This window comes from Peromyscus californicus, unplaced genomic scaffold (assembly GCF_007827085.1).
Source record: "Peromyscus californicus insignis strain IS unplaced genomic scaffold, ASM782708v3 Scaffold_4__1_contigs__length_199733344, whole genome shotgun sequence".
In the NCBI taxonomy this organism is placed as follows: Eukaryota; Metazoa; Chordata; class Mammalia; order Rodentia; family Cricetidae; genus Peromyscus; species Peromyscus californicus.
In genome coordinates, this window is record NW_026294562.1 from 163828145 (window position 1) to 163835796 (window position 7652).

At 46.3% G+C, this 7652-nt stretch overlaps 1 pseudogene; it reads left to right on the plus strand.

Moving 5' to 3' along the window:
• The first annotated feature begins 898 nt into the window (after positions 1-898).
• Positions 899-1957, plus strand: LOC128124034 (60S ribosomal protein L7a-like; annotated as a pseudogene).
• Positions 1958-7652: the final 5695 nt, after the last annotated feature.

A 7652-nucleotide genomic window follows, 5' to 3' on the forward strand; every position in this document is an offset into this window, starting at 1 on the left:
GAAAATAATACGGATAAAAGACAAGTATTGTCAAGAAAAACCAAAAAGATACAATTTAGTTAACTTGAAAGAAAGCCATGAGAAAAAGAAATCTGAACACCAAAGTCCTCTGTCTAAGAAAGGATAGACTGGGGAAGAGGAGCAGTGGGGTCATCAGAGCTGTTTGTTGCAGTGAGAGCTGAGTACTGGGAGCCTTACTCAGGGCAGTGTGAATCCCAAAGACATGAAGTGTCTTGGAAAGGCTGCCAAGCAGGAGCCATGACAGAATCAAGGACAGGGTAACAGGACTCTTCCTCCCAGGGAACATGAACCCATGGTGTCAATGACCCTGTTTACTGTGCATCATTTAGTGCACCCAAGAGGAAAACATTACTTTCCCAGATGAAATGTGAATCTCAGATATCTTGAGGAGGCTGAGAGTGTCAAGTCTGTATCTGAAGATGTGCATTTTCCCATAATTTTTTCCCAGAAAGTAAACTTGAGGACTAAGGAAGTTACAAGCATTGCAGCTCAGATGGAAAGGTATCCTGGCAGCTGGAGTCCAAGGAATACCACAAAGTCACACTGCACAAGCCTCACACAAGGGATTGATTGGAATGGAAAAAACTAGGAGTGTTGCTGCCTCTGTTTGAGTAGCAAACTGCAGCAAACTGAACAGGATAGAGGGCTTATATAGAGCTTCTTGGGATGAGGGTGGAGCTTTCTGGGTTGGAGACTGGTGGGATTTCATGTGCAGAGACTGGGCTTTTTGCTGTGCATGGTGGGGGCAGGGCCCAGCAGTTAGGGCAGTTAGAGAATTCTGTGGGTGGAACCTGGCAGTTAGCAGTCTTCAGGGAGGGCCATGGTCACAGGAAGGGAGGCTATGTTATCATTAGATCACTTCCTGCTAAATCAGGGCATGGAGGTTCTTTGGGCAATCTTGATCTTCATCATCAGGATGTAACTGGGTGCTGCAGGTCTCTGGCTCTATAGCTAGAGGCTGGTAATCCTGTAATAGTAACTGGTTAAAAGTCTGGTTAGAAACCTCTTGGAGCCGTTGTTGAAGAAATCTAGAGAAGAAATTTCCAAGGCAGGGTACAACAAGTGGGATAAAGAAAAGAAGGAGCTCTCTCCTCCAGCTGAGCAAGATGCCCAAGGGAAAAAAGTCCAGGGGAAGAAGGTGGCCCCGTCCCCCGCCGTCGTGAAGAAAAAGAAGGCCAAAAAGGTGGTGAATCCTTTGTTTGAGAAAAGGCCTAAGAACTTCGGCATTGGGCAGGACATCCAGCCCAAAAGAGACCTCACATGCTTGGTCAAATGGCTCCGCTACATTAGGCTGCAGCGGCAAAGAGCCATCCTCTACAAGGGGCTCAAAGCACCTCCTGTCATTAACCAGTTTGCAAGAGCCCTGGCCGGGCAAACAGCTACCCAGCTGCTTAAGCCTGTTCACAAGTACACGCCAGAGACAAAGCAGGAGAAGAAGCAAAGGCTGGTGGCCCGTGCTGAAAAGAAAGCCGCTGGCAAAGGGGATGTCCCAGCTAAAAGACCACCTGTCCTCCCAGTGGGGGTCAATACAGTCACCACCTTGGTGGAGAACAAGAAGGCTCAGCTGGTGGCGATTGCCCACGATGTAGACCCCATTGAGCTGGTGGTCTTCCTGCCTGCCCTGTGTCGAAAGATGGGGGTCCCTTACTGCATCATTAAGGGAAAGGTCAGGCTGGGGCGGCTGGTCCACAGGAGGACATGCACCACTGTTGCCTTCACACAGGTTAACTCGGAAGACAAGGGTGCTCTGGCTAAGCTGGTGGAAAGCTGTTAGGACCAATTACAACGACAGGTATGATGAGATCCATCGCCCCTGGGGAGGCAACGTCCTGGGTCCTAAATCTGTGGCTCGGATTGCCAAGCTGGAAAAGGCAAAGGCCAAAGAACTCGCCACTAAATTGGGTTAAATGTACACTGCTAAGTTTTCTGTACATAAATATAAAATTACAAACTTAAAGAAAAGAAAAGAAGGAAAGAGGGTTTGAGTAGGGTAGCATCCAGTTTCCTATCAGACTATCAATGATCTACTGGCCAGAGGCATCAATCTGTCTTTTAGGTTTTTGAAGGTCTGTCTGAAGTTGTTGGATCTTATCTTTTAAAGGACTGCTAAGGGCAGTCTACATCTGGCCAATGTGGATGGTGATCTCTAGTTTGATCATAGAGAAAGAAGGAATAGGGGACAGGTGTTTTAAAAGTTGGTTTAGGTGTCACAGGGATAAGTATCTCCTTTTGGTACCCCGTTGGTGAGCGGTCTCCAGACCCCACTGTGCAAGTGCTCTTGTTGAACCATAAGTATAGGTTTAACAATAGCATAGAGGGGAAAGAAATCTGAAATATTTCTATCACCCTAAATCACTTTCTCATACCTTCAGGACTTTCATGTACATACCTTAAATCACTTTCTTATACCTCCAGAACTTGCATTTACATGACACTTTAAAACACTTTCTTTTTTTTCCCCTTTTCTATTTTAATAAAAAGGAAAAAAAAGGGAAAAGGTTATAACTAACAAAAGAAAAACTCTATACAAAAGTACAATGACAGCCGGGCAGTGGTGGCGCACGCCTTTAATCCCAGCACTCGGGAGGCAGAGCCAGGCGGATCTCTGTGAGTTCGAGGCCAGCCTGGTCTCCAAAGCGAGTTCCAGGAAAGGCGCAAAGCTACACAGAGAAACCCTGTCTCGAAAAACCAAAAAAAAAAAAAAAAAAAAAAAAAAGTACAATGACTATATACAATATATACAAGTAATAAATGTCCAAACAATGTCTAGTCCATTTGTATTTGACAAATTCAGAGAAAATAATTTCATTATCTATCCTACTTTGTTAAGTCCAAAATGTATCTAATCACTTTCTATCCTAATTAATCTTTAACTATAACTAACTAACCTTCAACTAGAACTACCTAATCTTCAACTCCCTCAGAGCCCCAAGAAGGAAATAATATTAGCTAACAAAAATACAAACCGAAAGTGCATGCAAGCAACTTCCAAAAAAATTGTGAGTTGACAGAAACAGCCAGCTGCCTGGACAGTCACCTGAGGTTTCTCCGCAGTGTTGGGGCATCATCTTCAGCCTATAGGCTTAGCATATCTGACAGACTCATTTGTGAAGTGGGATGTACACAAGGTCAACAGTTCAACCTCACATTGGGTGAGAGCAGTCCATGTACCAGAAACACCTGAATTCCATTAGTAAAACACTTTCTTATTCCTTCAGAACTTTCATTACACAACACTTTCTTACACCTTGAAACTTACTTAAGCTTTCACATCCTCAGGCAACACTTTCTTAGACCCTCAGAACTTAAGTTGTCCTCAGTGCTTCCTAAGATTTCACATTCTTACACTTTTATAACACTTTCAGGTTCCAGTACGTATACACGAAGGTGCAGCTTTAATACCCTATGAAACAAGCATTGTTTTTTAAATTCTATCACAAACCCTGTGTTTATGATTTCTGTCTTCAGGAGAGGAATTGTACAGGAATAGAGAAAACATGCCCAGGTGATAAGGTGCACTGAAGGAGAGATGGAGAAGGGAGTTCTAGGGGACTGAATCAGCCATGACAGCCTGGGATAATTTCCTGACCCCATTAGGGTGGGCTGTTGATTAGAGCGGAGAGTCACTTGGACGATAAACATTCATACGTAAGAGCTAAGCAGATGGGTGCAGGTAAGAAGAAATAGAGAAGAGAGCATGTATAGATATAAGAGAATTTTGGATATTGTGTTTGTGCACTGGCAGAAGTCATTACTGAAACTCGAGGATGCCAATTTTGGCCCTCTGAATTGTACGAAGGCCAAAGAGAGTCTTTAATAAAATTGAGGTTGAGGAGGAAGAGGGGAAGGGTCCCAAAGTGAACTCCGCTGGAGGGAGTTTCTATAAGCTCCAAGTGGGAGCAGAGAGACAGTGGGGACAAAGTTGCAGAGGCCCAGATGGGCTAAGGAAGTTTGATGAGCCTGGAAAGGCCCTCTCCTTACTCCAAAAATAGAAGAATGAGCAGGAGATGGGTTCCCAGAACTTCTTCAGGACCAAAGACATGGGCCTAGTGTCCAGAAGGAAGGATATGGATCACCCTGATACTGTGATAACTACCTGAGGCTCCCTGTCAGAGATGGTGGTAGTCAGGCCAAGGGAACCCAGTCTTCCTCAGTGTTCATGGCCAGACCAGATGAAGGGCGATCTGGGCTTGAGGTCCCCATGCTGCAAGGGACATAGGGCAAATCCACACCCCAATGCCCTTCTTAATGGCACCTTGGACACGGTCTGGGTGGTTTACGAGGGTTTGGACAGGCCCAGGATCAGGCCCCTTGACCCTCCTGACCGTATTTGAAACAAGGACACCAAGGTTCTTGGGCTTTAGGAGACCTGGGCTTTTGCTTTGGCTAGCTGAGAGGCCTCAGCCATCATCAGGTGTTTTTGTTTTGGGACTTTTTATTCTCTCCCATGGTACACCTTGAAGGCCACAGTTAAGACTTCTGCCTGTGGAGTCAGGGATCCTCTCCCTAGACATTTGAGTTTGGCCCTAATATTAGGGAAATTCTGGAAGAAGGAGTTCATAAGGAATTTCTCCCCACCTGTGGTATCTGGATGCAGAATGGTATATTGCAAGAGGGCGGTAAGGTGGTCTAGGAATTGAGATGCGTTTTTGTGCTTTTCTTGGATGATCCCTTGAACTTTTTTGTAATTTACCACCTTAAGGGCAGCCTTGTGGATACTGACCTCCAGGCAAGTTATAAGTTAATTCCTAGCTAGGAGGCCTCCCGGGGTATTGTAATCCCATTCAGGGTCTTCATGGGGGTCTGTCCTAGCCCTAATTGGGTAGGTGTATTCAGTTTTGTGGATTTCATCTACATGGGCCCTAGTCTGGTCCCAGACTCATCCTATGCTCCTCTGGGAAAGATTGTTGGAGAGAATCATATAAACATCATGAAAAGTGAGGTTGTAAGACTGGGTAATATATTGGATATACAGTTGGTTTTCATAGAGCAAGGTCTCATGTGATAGTGGAGTACTCTGCTTTAATGCCACATACTCAGTGCTGACTGGTGGGCAGCCTGTTGCTCAGGATGAAGAAAGGGAAACTATAGAAAGAGAAGGGACTCCTGATTGAGGTTGACAAGGGGAAGGTTCACTAGTGTGATAGAAAATAGTGGAGGAATTATTTGGTTTGGGGCTTCATAGCTAGGAGTTGTTTCCTCCTTAGCTGGTTTATCCTAAAATGGCATCATACCACATGGTTCCTTGAAGATGACCTAAGTATAAATTTTAACTCTGAACCCCAGTTTACAGGTTGTTTAGATTTTAACCTTACCCAATATGCTTACAGATATTTGAGGCAAGATTTATACCTTATCAAAAGATGTAGAGAATAAAACCAGAAGCGTATGGGGTGAGCACAACAGTCCCCACTGGGAGTGGTCTGTCCTTTCATTTGGTTTGCTCTCCTTTCTGTCACACAGCAGGTGGCTCGCCTGCTGGAGGACAGAGAGTTTGGAGGAAATATTTTACACAAGCATGCTTGGGGCAGAGGAGGGGATTCAAACCCTAACTCCAGAGCCAACTTTTTTTCTCGAGACAGGGTTTCTATGTAGCTTTGCGCCTGTCCTAGGACTCACTATAGCCCAGTCTGGCCTGGAACTCACAGAGATCCACCTGGCTCTGCCTCAGGATTGCTGGGATTAAAGGTGTGCGCCACCACTGCTCCAGAGTCAGCTTTTAAATGAAGTGGGACAATATAAAACAATGGTCCAGTGCCACTCATACCTAAAAGACACCTTAATCCCTGTAAAACTGAATCCAGTAAGCTAGCAGAGAAGGCTCAAGATAGGAATTTTTGAACCTGGACACAGACAGAGGACACTAGAGGAAGGAGCTGAGAGATGCACCAGCCAGTGAAGAGTGTGTGCAGGGTGTGAGTGTGTGCAGGGTGTGTGCATGCTGTAGCTGACCTACTCCTGAGCTTTCTCCCCCTCCTGCTGGGTCTGGTTCCTAGCTCCCACTTTGCAACAAACTGACAGATCCATCTATGGTGACTTAAAAACCAGGACATTCACACAGTGTGTGGGGGTGGGGAGACTAGAAAAAACAAACAGGGCTTGGAGCAGAGAAATAGGGAATGGGGAAATCTCTTTCCATTTCCCAGATCACTCAGTATTTGTAAAGGTCCCAAATAACATTAGGATCTAAGGTACTGTTAGGTGGCCCTCTGGATTGATTATCTAAGGGGTATTGGAGCCAAATATGATTGCAAAAGTGAATAAATTTAGGCTCCTCAGGTCAGGTGTCAGGTGGAGGCTGGAGGTTTTCTAAGATGCATCTGAAGGAGGAATGGGAGGGTATGAGTGCTGAGTCCCGTGGATGGGAGAGGTGAGGGAAAAGGTCACTGCAGCCTGTAGTCTCCGGCATCCCCCGAACTCAGGGAGGACAGAAGGAGGACCAAGCCATTCAGAGGGTTGTCACCCAACTCAAGGGTGGTCAAGTGTAGCAAGTTTAGCAAGGCTAAGCTGGTTGGGGAGACTTGGGTGCCTGGTACCAGGGCTTCCGTAGAAGCAAGAAGGCAAGAGAAAAGCACGCTCTAGGAGGGAGGGTCTCATCCAGAGCAAAGGGATGGAAAAGGAGGCTTTTGTGACTTCTTTTTTTGGGGAAGAGAGGGAGAAAAGACAGGAAGGGATGCTGTGACCCAATTGGGCCTAAGAAAACTGTCTGATTGCAATTCCAAGGCTGGGGGAGTGTGGTCAGGTGAAGAGGGCCAGCCGTAGCCTTAAAGACGGTGGCTGGGGGTACCTCCGCTTCCAAGAGTACTAGAGGGGTGCCGGACACTCAAAGGTCACTTCCTCAGACTCAGGGAAACGATTACACTGACCAAAGGGAAAGCTTACCTAATTGACGCTGGTGGATGGGGTGCAGAGCAGTCAGTGAGGCAGAAGTTGAGTCTGTTGCGGGTGGACTGGAGAGGAGAGACAGGGTCCCAGTGCAGCTTAGACCATGAGGGGAAACACAGGCACTAGGAGAGTCTATCTGAGTCACAGCACCAAATTGTAAGCATTGCAGCTCGCGTGGAAAGGGATCCTGGCAGCCAAATATACCACAAAGTCACACTGCACAACAAACCTCCCACGAGAGATTTATTGGGAGGGAAAACAAAAAACAAAAAACAGGAGTGTGGCTGTCTCTGCTGGAGCAAGAAACCACAGCATACTAAACAGGATAGAGGGCTTATATAGAGCTTCTTGGGAAGGGGGTGAAATTTTTCAGGGTGGAGCTTTGCGAGTGGAGATTGGTGGGATTTCATGACCAGAGATTGGGCTTTTTGCTATGCAGGGTGGGACAGAGTCCAGCAGTTAGGGCAGTTAATTGTTCTGTGGGTGGAACCTGGCAGTTAGAGGTCCTCGGGGGAGGGGCTTTGCCACTCAAGTGGCTCCAGGGCTCACAGCAGTCATTAAAAGTTTTAAGACAGTGGTGGAATTATTACAGCTGTTAGAACAAGCTGAGCACTGAGCAGGGTCACAGAGAACACTCACACTGTTTCATTGGAGACATTGGGCTTCTGCTCTTACGGTGTATATTAAGGTTCCGTAGAGAACATGACACCGCACTTGGAGATGTATTTTGACCACGTAATATGGGG